The sequence below is a fragment of the Harpia harpyja genome, chromosome 10, assembly GCF_026419915.1.
Source record: "Harpia harpyja isolate bHarHar1 chromosome 10, bHarHar1 primary haplotype, whole genome shotgun sequence".
In the NCBI taxonomy this organism is placed as follows: Eukaryota; Metazoa; Chordata; class Aves; order Accipitriformes; family Accipitridae; genus Harpia; species Harpia harpyja.
In genome coordinates, this window is record NC_068949.1 from 12,505,844 (window position 1) to 12,518,106 (window position 12,263).

The 12,263-nt window shown below is 42.2% G+C and overlaps 1 protein-coding gene across 4 annotated transcripts in view; it reads left to right on the top strand.

Moving 5' to 3' along the window:
- The window catches only part of RHOBTB1 (Rho related BTB domain containing 1), a 55,199-nt gene that overhangs the window by 15,700 nt on the left and 27,236 nt on the right, over nt 1–12,263 (top strand). The window contains exon 1 of one of the 4 annotated variants that reach the window (XM_052799718.1): nt 2,031–2,234. The exons of the other annotated variants lie outside the window; for them this stretch is intronic. The gene's annotated coding sequence lies outside the window, so the exon portion shown is untranslated. Of the gene's footprint in view, nt 1–2,030; nt 2,235–12,263 lie in introns of those variants that run through there. 4 annotated transcript variants of the gene reach the window in all.

The window sequence follows — 12,263 nt, forward strand, 5'->3', positions numbered from 1 at the left end:
GAAGCCTTTAGGCTCTGGGTACCCTTTGATGAAACAGAAAAAAAGAGAGAAACTTGAGACCTTTTCTTTATCGCCATCAAAAGCAAAGCCCTGTTTCTCTTTTTCCCATTTTAACTACCTGACTAATCTTTGTCATTGCTGTATTCTGCTAAATTTACTGTTGTGCACTAAAAAACACATTCTCTCTTTCCTGCCCTCTTCCTTTATTCCTGTAGAAAAGCTCTGTAACAAGCTTGGAAGCAAACCTAAAGGTGGTGGTGGGGTTTATTGCAGTCCAATACTTCTTGAGTCAGTATCAGAGCAAGTCTGGTTGCTTTGTATCAATTTTCTCCCACAAGATGCTAACTTACCTGTTCTGGCAATAACATTTACTCTGTTTGCAGCATTGACAGTCTAGGTGTGTTTAATAGAGACATGGGGTTCTAGCTCTGTGATTTGTCTTTAGAAAGTGATCGTTTAGACTGTAAAACAAAAGTACCAATAAGGAATTAAGATTTGCCATATGGAAACAGACCAGTAAAAGGAATACCCTTTTTAACACCCTGCCATTTTTTTATCAGCCTGCTTTGCTCAGCCCCCTGAATTAAGTGGGATGAACCTGGGTCTTATTGTTTTCTGAAAAGTTGCATGTCCTAGAAACAAGTGAATACACACGGATTGTTGTTCTTGCACAGAATGAAAATTTTTAGCCCTCATTTGTGGAGAAAAAATAGTTCATGTAGAGTTTGAAACTTATCTGTTGACTTTTTTTACTTTTTGTTGCCTTCATTATCAATTTGATATTTCTTTGATTGCAAGCAGATGTCTGAGTGAGGGCTGTTTTAGTTTCTGATGCATTTGTCTTGTCCATCCAAACACTGTGCAAAGCTAGGAAAGTAACAATATTTGCAATGATGCACGTTGTTCTTCTGCACCTAAAAGCCTCCTGTGATATGAAGTTGCAAACTGTAATTTTTCCTGAAGTAGATGTACTCAATTGAAAATTCTTGCAGTCTGACCTGGTTAATGTAAGTTTGGCTTCTGGGAATTTGAAAAGTGTAAGTAATGGACTATAACCAAACGCAGTTGGATGCTGTTAACCTATTATTGGAAGTGGTGTTTTTAAAACACCTTTATAACATGTTTTCCAAAAAAAAGACTGTATAATTGCTACAAGACTGTGCAATGCATGAGTCCAGGTTGCTGTAAGAGAATATTTTGTTTCCAATAGTCACAACTGTGTCAAAAAAGTTCCCTTAGCTGCAGCAGTTGTGCCCATGCCCCTTACTGGTTAGTTACATTTTTGTCGATGTCAAGTGGTAAATAGAAGAGCCGGAGAGCAGTGTTTTAGCAGGGAGCCTGGTCTGAATTGTGGGTGCTTTTCCCAGTTACAGACAGGGACTTGAGCCATTTTCAGTGGTTAGAAAACTTCAAGTCTAGAACGTCAGCTTAAGCGAAGGGGGGGTTGTGGTTTAATTGTGCGTGTCTGTTTTACATGAAGGGTTCAAATATTAGTGAAAATGGAGAGAAGTAATTTCAAAACACAACAGCAGCCCTTGCACTAAGGAGCTGTGCACCCAATTTAGGGGATTATCCAGGGAGGCCTTCAGGACCTTTGCATTGTTTATGGATACACGGTATTTACAGGGTGTGTATATATACGGGGCGGGGGGGGGGGGCGGTATTCATTTATTTTTGACTAGTTTCGTGTCCGACCTTTTCCCGTGCGAGGCCGTGGCAGAAAGCCCCCGCATTGTGCTAGTGCTGGGATGGAGGAGGAGGAGGAGGCTGCCCCCCTGGGCTGCCCCCGGCTTGCGGTTGCGCGCTTTCTGCGCTGCCGGCAGGAGCCGTGAGACGGGCCGGGCGGAGGCGGCGGCCGGCGCGGCTCCAGCCGCCGCCCCTTTACGCGCGGCCCCGGTTTCATGAATGAAATCCAATCGCCGCGCTAAAAATAGGACGCGGGGCTACAGACGTCACGGTGCGCGCGGCTCCCGCCGGCCTTGCCGCCGCCCGAGTCAGCGCCGCGGGGCGGGGCGGGCCGGGCCGGGAGCCCGCCGCACGCCGGGCGGGCAGAGCAGCGCCGGCGGCATGCTGCCTCCCTGCCGAGTCGGGCTGGCTGCTGGCACTGCCCCGCCGCTGTAAGGAGCAGCGGGAAGGGGGAGCGGCGGCGGCTGCCCCCCCCCTCCCGTCCCGCCGGGGCCGGGGGGCCAGCCCCGCTGCGTGCACCCCGGCTGCCGGGCATCCCGCCCTCCCGGGTAGGTCCCGTGTCGCCCGGGCGCGATCGTGCTCCAACCTGCCGGCGCAGCCTCCGCGGCTGTGTGTGCGGGGCCGGGTCGGGCTGGCAGCCAGCGGCTCCGCAGGGCGCGGGTGGCGGTGCCCTGCGCGCCCCGTCTGGCCGCAGGTGCGCTCCCGCCTCTTCGGGAGAGAGAGGAAGAGGCATCCTCCCCTTCCCCGAGGACGGGGAGGGCCGAGTCCTTGATGAAGCAGATCTGCCTGGCTTCCTCTTCCAGCGAGGCCACAAGGTGCAAGGCAAAAATAGAGGGGTGCGATGTGTGCGGGAAGCAGAAACCTCCTGGCGCTTGGTACTTCTGAGTGTCATTTACTAAAAACCTGAAGGATTTCTCTTTCTCCCTCTTTTTTCCCCCCTTCTTTCCCCCTGCTGCGTCTGTGGAGTCTGTTGTGGGTTGCAGTGACAACAGCCAGAGGCTGCTGGGGGGTCTTGCAGCACACATTATCAGGTATCTGTGTCGGGACCTTTTTGAGGGCCTTAGAAAGGGGCTGTAGAGACAAACCGTAGTAGACTTTAATTTGTTAAGTCAACCTTTAGTGGGTGTTGTGGCATCCAACATCTAGAGCAAAGAGAAATCAGTCACTGTACAGACTGAGGCGCACTAGTTGGAGAGCTCCGAGTTGCCTTCTATTGGTCAAGGCACTACTCAGGTTTCTGAAGGCAGCAATATACTTGTTTAAAAAAATGATAATAATAAAAGAAAGCCCTTGAAGCTCTGCATATGGTCACAGTGAGAGCAAGGAAGTGATGCCAGAATATTCTCAATGACTTTGTTCATCCTCAGTTTGTGTTCTATTTCAGGACACACAGCTGACTCAAAGCCAAATGTTCAGCTTGAGCTGTAATAGAAGCTGAGGTGGAAATTAGTTTGTTCAGTGTGCTCGAGGGGAGTTCTTAAGCTACTGGTCTTTCTAGGCAAAAATAAAGCATGTGGGGAGAAAACCACCACTGTTAGGACTACGTTAAAGAGTTGCCATATGACTGCTCAGTGTAAGTAGCAATTGAATAGCACATATCTCTGTACAGGCTGTATTTCAGGATTGAGAGTCACAGTACAGCTGGAAACAGAACAGTTTAATTTCTTTTCAATATTTTTCTGAGGTCCTTTCCCATTAGGTTATGCTTTTTTTCTATATGCAGGTTGGACTTGTATGCCTGATTCTATGTCTCGGGTATACAATGTATCTACACACTATTAACAGGAAAAAAAACAAACTTGGTGAGTTCAGTATTTGTACTAGGGTTCTTTATCTAAGTGACATAATACTTAAGGAACATAAGATCTGGGGCAGGCTGATATGCGTAGAAGTATTTTTATACAAGAAGAAATAAACATCAATTTTAGCTCTGGGGAGCTTTCTAAAACTCCTGCAATTTCAAAACTCCAAGCTTCACAAATACTGTAGAGCATTAGGCTGAGAGGAAGAGCTGATCACTTGACCAGTAAATCCTGATGTTTGATTCTTTGTTAATACATTTTATTCGCTGGAAAAAATGCTTAAGTCCTGCATCCAGATGTTGCCCTGTGCTGAAGGAGATGAAAGGACAGAGAAGCCTAGAAGTAGGAGAAGCAAAGGAGCAACAGGTGTTTGACATGCTCCTCTCTTGCTCCCATCTATCCTGCCAGAAGAGTACCCAAATGTTGTAGAATGAAGTGTGTGCTTGGGAGGGAGGGAAAGGAAAGGAAAGGCTGAGCAGTCCTTGCTGCATGCAGCAGACTTGCAGATGAGCTCATAGCAAGGCTAGCCCGACTGGTGTGAATGTACCCCTGGATCATTGATTGGGTTTCCATAAAAGAGCTCAAAACCTTGTGCTGAAGGAGTGAATGGTGGCAAGGTACATGACCTAGAATTGGTGCAGCCTGCAGTACATGTGGTGATAGTTGGGCCCTTTGTTACTAGGGGTAGGTTCATGAAATAAAGGTATGGATTGCCTTTGGTTCCCATCCAACACCATCCTACTTTTCTGTTTTCCTCTCCTTTCTGTCTGACATGAAAGATGCAAGATGGCAATTTCTCTCTTCTTTTTTAATTTTTTTTTTCTTTGCAAATGAGTCTCTGTGTGGCACTAGGCATTACAAGTAAACTCCACATCTACTCGTCTCCTGCACAATTCAGTTAATGTCACTGGATTTGCATTTGGGACATAAATGCAGAACTTGACCCAAGATCTGGAAGTAGCATTTAACTGAAGTCTGCCATCCTGAAGTATTTACTATTCTAGTCAGTGTTTAGGTCTTTGGGGGGTTTTTACCTGCTGTCATTATGAGGTCTCACTCTCCTTGTGTAATTTCCTTGTAGCAATCACATGCGGGAGTGAATAAAATCACATATAATATCTTTCTAAAATCACTGATTAACAAAGAGGAGAATGCATGGGAAATATGACATAAAGTTCAAGAAACAAGAGCCTGATTCTGTCTTTTGGAAGGAAAACAGCACAGAAAGTGAATTCAACAGCGCTCTGTGCTAGAAGGTCACCAGTGTCTCTGGAATATTTTTCTTTGTAGCTCTAGCAAAACTTGATAAGTATTTTCCCCACAGAAATGCTCAAAAGTTGGGAGAATGCCTTGTTTGGTGGTTATTGTTGTATTTTTCCTTCTGTACTGTCAGGAACACTGCGCAGAATAATGTCCTTGCCAAACAGAGCATACAATGCCAACACCTGTCTTTATAAATGGGTAAAACCAGTAACAACCTATGCAACAGTTTCAGTAGTTTAATGCTGTACCAGCTTCTGATGCTCTTAATTACATAAGAGTAAAATCAGGGATTTCATGGAGTTTATTACCATGAAAGCCAGTAGTGTTGAATCGGGCTTTTCCAGTGATCCTTCTCCCTTTAATCTTGAGTTTTATATGTTATCTCAGATACTCTTGAGCATCACAGTCACTAAGGATTCAGCTGCAGCTTTGTCCCAGTTATGTTGATCCAAATAACAAACCAGGAGCCAGAGCATCTCATGCGCTATCTGCATTAGCAGGTCGTGTGATGTGGTAGCAGGGGACCTGGGGATGAAAAAGTTGGTGCTGAGAACCCAGTGTCCACACTGCACACATTTCAGGGGCAAAGGGTGTTACTTCAGATTACCTTTAATCTGGCCCTATGGACTGAACGCTCACTCATTAGTGGTGGGTGGCACATCTTTTACTTCAGATTCATCTGAAAGTAATTTGGTTTGTGCACTCTGAAGCTGCACCGTGTGAACCAAAGCATGGTAAGTGGTGATGACTGGGATATTTGCTTCAAAAATGTATTCTTGATCTGAACTAAAATGCTAGTAGAGGTGCACCCTTAATCCGCTCCTGCAGTGTAACCTTTTGTTGCAGGAGGAGGACTAATCTAAGGACTCAGTGTACAATGACATTTTATGGGTGGCTGCTTTCTAAAGTACCAGCTGTTTGGTGATGGTTATCACCATCAATGGGTGTTGTCCGTTCTTCAGTTACTTGGTTCTCAGCCACTTTTATTAATGTCAGCCACAGTTAATTTCCGTTTGTGATGATATGACAGATTATGACCCGCAGCAATGCCAGATCTTGGTCACTGCCTTGTCCCCTGTGTCTGCTGTGGTCATCTCTGGTAAATGGAAAGAGCAGTCAGTTGTAGCCAGGTGTATCCGGAATCCTAACAAAATGCATCTACAAATCCAAAGTGCGAGCCTTAAATCAGTCATGTACCAGCTATGGATTATTTCCCCTTTTTCTAGGGTTGGGTCCAGTGTGGTCACCCTTCCTTGCATCTCTCTGCACAGCAAGAAGAAACAAAAGGAGGCACAAGGGACTGCCCTGTGTTGTGGCCTGTTCTTGAGGTAGACTCTGAAGAATTAGTGAAGGGAGGGGTGGCAGTGTTGCAGGCCTTCTGACCATATAGAAAACACTCATCCCAGATTCTCACATACAAGGTTCTGAAATGGTTAAATGTCCTTCACCTGCTGTATGGATTAATTTCTAGAGAGGTGATCTCATCACAAAGGATATCGCAACGTATGTCACAGATCAAAATAATACCTAAGCGGCTCAGTGTAATCAGCTTCTTGATTTCTGCCCTTCAGGTCTTCCAGAACTTGTCAGAAAATTGACATAGTTCAAGTCTAATGCTGAGCTTTGCATTTGGATCTCTATTTGGTCTGGTAGACTGTGAGTGTGTATAGCACAAAGACAGGTCCTTGTGGACTGCACATTTTCAGGAGGTTCAAGAGAATCAGTTATTGTACCTAAAACTGGATGTTTTCATGCTCAGCTATTGAGCTTCAGGGCAGTCTGTTTTATACAGTAATGTGGGAAGAATTTGTATTTTGCTAGTATCTCTGATTTTTGGTCATCTAAGGAAGTGCTCCTTCTTACTGATCAAAAGGTGTTGTATCATCACAGAGGTAGGTTGGGCTTGACAAAGGGTCCTAATAATTAGCCTTTAGAAACAAACAAATCTGGAGTCAAGCAGGCTCAGAAAGAGCAGACTGACAGGCTTCTGATACTACAAGCCATGAATTATTATCCCTGTCTCTACAGTTTCTACAAAGGTTGTGGCGATGATATTGACTGAGAAGTTTTCTAGGTAAACATAGAGATGTCTGTTCTGTCTTCAACTTTACATCTTCCTTAGAGGCTGCTCCTTTCATTTCTGTGTGTGGCCATGGTCAATTTTTTGCTTCCTTTTAAACTTGACGGATAGAGCAGGGATTATAGCAGCTGAATGGAGGCTTTTGAGAACTTCTTTCTTCCAGCAGGTAATACAAAGTACGGTGTAGCATCCAGGATTAAATCTGATGCTTTTTGGCCAAAAGCTGTCATGAAAGAAGCTGGTTCAGGCAAGCCAAGTAGAGTCTGTCTTGTTGACAACCTCAGTACCTACCTTTTCCAGCTATATCAAATTTTAGCAGCATTCTGTGGGATTTATTTCTTTGTTGATACTGGCTCTAAGCTGAAACACCCCAACTATCCCAGAACAGCTGAGAAAGGGTAGAACCAGGTTCTGCCGTTGTGGAAGATGAAGGCATCCCTGCTGACCTGTGCTCTCCTTTCGTGGGCAGCAACAGCCAGGGTTATCTCATTTATCACCTTATGCAGTAAAGCAACATTTCAGTCAGCTACCCTTCTCTTTCTACCCATGGTAGATCCAAGTATCTCATGTTTAAGATCAGGTTAGCTTCAGAATATAAGGGCTTTTCTCCCATTCCCAGTCATTGGCTGTATCTGTTGTTGTGTTCTGTTGATGGGCCAGGTAGGGCAAGTAGTTGATAAATTCCAGGGTTGATCTTGAATTTCTTCTTCCTGTGTCAGTCTCTTCCTTTTCAGTCTTTCCGTGTAAACTGCCAGAACTTTAAATAATGGCAATAGGGCAATGCTGCTTCATCCTGGGATGAGAATCCAGCCTGATATGCATCATGCCCATCTTTGTCCCCTGGTGACCTAGTGATCTGATCCCACCTTGCGTCTTATTACCCTTTGTCGCCAGCTGGTTCTTTGATGCTGACAAGGAATAGTTTTTCTTCTTAAAGCAATCTCCCCATCAGCCCTCCTGCAATTTAATAAAACACTAATATTAGTTTAAACCTTGTGAAAAATGTTTTGTGATGATCTTTCAGCAGCTGATATAGTTTATCTGTTATTTGATACCATGTTGTGATTTATTTCACAAATATACTTGGTGGGGCCCTAAATTCGTTGATTAAATTGAGCCAAACCACAAAACAGCCTTTTGTTCCTTAACCTTTTCCCAAATCACAGCTGTCTCTGAATTCTATGCTCTTGCACAAATGAACAGTAAGTCCCCTTGCTTTTTCCCCTGGCATATATGTGTTAATCCATTAAGATTCTGCAACAACACATGGCAGGTTATATATTGAGAATGAACATTTCACAAGCTTGTTCTGGCTCATGTGCTCTTTGGTCCTTGCCAGCGTGCTGGTGCCTTGGGATTCTGCAGTATAAGGTAGTGACTTCAGTGCCTGAAGAACTTGGCATTTTGCATCTCCTTTTCCAGTTTCCATAGTTGCAAGCAGTAATTTTGCAACTTGGGGATGGAGGCAAGAGCATTGCGTAGTCTTGTAAATTTTCTTATACTGCTTTTGTTATGTTGTTGCGTAATGGCGCTCTGAAGGAGTCACTCCAAAACTATACTCAAAAATAGATCTCCAGAATAGATTGAAATGTGGAATACCTACAAATGCTCTTTCATATAGTTTCAAAAAAGTGTGTTTTTCAGGGATAAATGTTGATGGTCTTACCACCTTACTGGCAGCCTGAGTCTTAAAAATAATTCCCACTTACACCATTCATATTAAATAACAGTAGGTTTTGGTGTCTCTTTCCATTCAATTCCTATAATAAAATTGTGACATTGTAATTGTGGTTGGCAATCTGTTTGTTTGAAGGACTTCCAGGTTTGCATGTTTGGTCAGATTACTTGAGACAGGTTGGAATTATTAAATTTTTTTCCATGGAATAACTTAAAGAAAAACTTTACTGAGCTGGCAAGGTTCTTACATGCTGTTACGCTGAACCCTCAGCTGAAGAGTTTGCTCTTAACACAAGAACTAAGTGACATCCTTGCTTGTTTTCATGCTAAGAGGTACTATGTCAGTCTTACAGGGCGTGTGTAAGTACTGAGCTAAGAAGTAAATGCCTGCAGGATCACTCCATAATCACTGATTAATGTAGACACTCTTAGTGATTTGTTTGTGGTGTTTTGCTGAAGAGAAAAGGGTTGAATAATTAGCTACTGCTCTTTGAAAAAAATCTTGGTTATGTTTGTATATGCTAAGTGATGATTTAAAATATCTGGAAATTTCAAAATGGGCAGTTAGCTGCATAGGCAGTGAGATCCATAGGGGTGGATTCCTGATCCTGCACAGGGAACTCACTGTAGGGTTTGGATCTTCATCCACTTCCTTTCCAGCAGAGAAAAATGCAATTATAGCTTTAAATATATTAAACTGCATTCTTAAAACAAGTTAAGTTCATGGTTAGGATCTGGTTATCTTTTCTTTATGAATACACCTACATTAATACAGAGAGAGAGAGAGAGAGATTGTGTGTGTGTATTGTGTTTAATCTGTGTAGCAGTGGACTAGATAATCAAGTGATATGCTTCAGCTACAGATCTTTTGGAAAATTTAGAAAGGCGGTGTTTCATTACTGAGGCTGACTAGCCAGAAGGATCTGCATGCTATGGCAACCACAACTGTTTTTTAGTGATAATAATAACAACTCATTCATCAATGAGGAAAAACTAAACAAATAACCAAGCACTCTACAGCAATTTGAGGTGAAGCAACAGAGAAAGAAATCAGTGACTGTAACAATCTGCAAGCCATGGTTCAGAACAGTAACTTTATACTTCTTTGGAAATAAATCAGCTTTATTTGGAATAGTTCTTTTCTGCTAATCAAGTGAACTAATTAAATGGCTTTATCTTAGATCTTGAGTCTAGTCACATCTCCTGTTTTTTGGCTGCCTCTTTCTCCTCTTCATCTGCAAACAATCACAGGTGTCAATGTAAAAATAGAAACATCCTAAGAGATTTTTGAGATCCTGTGTTATTCTTGTGGGTATCTTTTTTCATTTCCATCCATCTGCTCATCTTTCTTTAGAACTGGATTAAGCAGCTGAATCTTTTGCTGCTTTCTTTTGGGAACAACCATATTTGACCAGGTCTTTCCCCTAGCAGGTTTCTCGCTGCTCCTCACTTGATGGTCTTTCAGTCTTTTTCTGGCTTTTGTGGCAGTGTCCTCTCTGAGACTGATCACACTTCCAGTAACTTTCCTCTTACTTTACCCTATTTTGTTTTGTTGGTAGACTAAACTATTGCAGGTTGTAGGTTGGTTTTAGCAAGTTTTTCATTGGTCTTGGAATTTTATACTGGTTTTTTTTTCATTAAGCTTTATATACACTGGTTTGCTCTTGTCTAACCAGTTTTGTTTCAGTTTCAGTTGGTCTTCCCAGATGTTACCAGACTTTCAGAGCTCAAATCTAGATTTTTTTTTTAATTTAAGTTTTGTAAACATGTTTAGCATTTTTAATCAGTATGATTATATAATAGGTTTAGCACAAGCTTAACCTAGAGGCTACCTTATAAAAAACTAACTGTGGCTGTATTTTTAAGATCTTGTACATATTCCTGGCTTTAATCATTCCAGTAGCCAGAAGGCTTCTGGCTACATTTGTAAGCATTTAATCCACACATTTTGATAATTGTTTATACCGCAATTTGTTGTTAGCGTCTGGTTTTATTTGAGGTGTCTAAATATCTGTCCAGGCTTCTGTCTGTCAGCTCTTCAGGAGCTATTTCTGTTTTAATCCCTTTCTGAAAACTAGCGAACAATATTAAAATGATCTGCACTTTTAATACATAGATACTCTATATATACCTGGAGTGGATTTAAGAACTTTCCTTAACATAGCCAAAAAGCTCTAGTTTTGTTTTTATTCCCAATTTATTTTAATCTCTGTCCTGTGCAGTATTGAGTCACGCTAAAAATATCTTCGTTAGACTGCCATTGATCTACAACAGGGCATTTGGGCATGCTGTGTCTGAGTTCTGTGATAACTTTGCTTTAATTAAGTTAGTAAGTATATCAGAATTTAAAAAAAAATTTTTTTTTCATTTTATTTTCATGTGTTCCTTTTCTAGGATTCTCAAATAATTGCATTGATTTATCTTGCCACTTGTATTTAGATTTGCCTATTAATTTTAAACTCTGTTATCCTCCTGGAAATTTTTTTAAGATTCCAGACTCTGTGCTCAATACATATTTTGTGACTGACTGAAGTGCATTTTTGCAGAACTAACATTTAAGAACTTTTGAAGACTTTTAAAATCAGATTTTTATATAAAACCTCATCTAATCTGTGTAACAGCTTTTTAATGGAATATTGGGTTAGAAGAAAAATTGGTTTGGCGTCTCTCTGCTTGGTAGTTTAAAACCAACCAGACACACTGGCTAGCCATGCTCCTTCATTGTGTTTTCCAGCCTTGTAAACATTTCCACATTCCATCTGTGATGTCTAGTCCATGCATGAATAAAATATGAAGTAATTTAATACCACATATTATGTCAGGGGGTTGCTGTTTATTCTCAGACTTGAAATGAAACTTTTTTAGATCACATACTGAAACCCCTTGGGTTTTTGCCACTCATTCGAGGCCCTGCCTTTGAGGCCGTGGTGTACAAATATGTCTCATTCTCTGTAATGTGGAAAAAAACATATTGGTTTTGTACTTTTATTTATATAATGACTGTATTCTTGGAAAGGATGCGGAGGAGGAGAGAGGAGTTAGCTCTCATTTCTCTTCTTGTATTTGGACACGTGAAGATGGTATAGAGCCCATGGGCCATCCCAGGTATCAGCCTTGTGGGAGCTTGCATCCAACAAGCAGCTGTGGTTGGATCGCAGACAGGTAACTGGAAGTCTCTGTAGTCCTTTACCTCAATGCTAGTAACATTTCAGCATGCCGGTTACAACTCAGGTGAAGGGATAAAGGCAATATCTTAATAGCTTTGTTTCCTTAACAGCTAAAACCTCTGTGCCGACATAGCAGGTTGGTATCACAAGGCCATTAGGCTCTACAAGCAGTATATACTATGCATGTATGTTTGAAGCCATGCTGTTTGCTCTACATTTGGCAGATTGCAAAGCTCCACTTGTGCAACCATGTACTTGTGCCAGGATGAAGAGTTTCTGGGCCCATGTCTCAGTCTAGTGTAGGACAACTCTCTAAAATGTATTCTTACATCCTAGTCTGTGCTGTAGCATTTCCAGAATCATTCAATGTCTGTGAAAAGATATCGGTGTGACACAGTAGTGGTATAAACTCACCCTTGCACCTTGCTGTCTATGTGGTCCCTGACTCCTCCCGTCCACACATAAAGAAAGATTATAACTGCACCTGAGCCATTATAGCTATTAGCATGCATTCCATGCGCAAAATTTTAAATAAATGGGTAGCATTTAGTTCTAACACTAACTTTTGTTTCTTGGTTTACATCACTT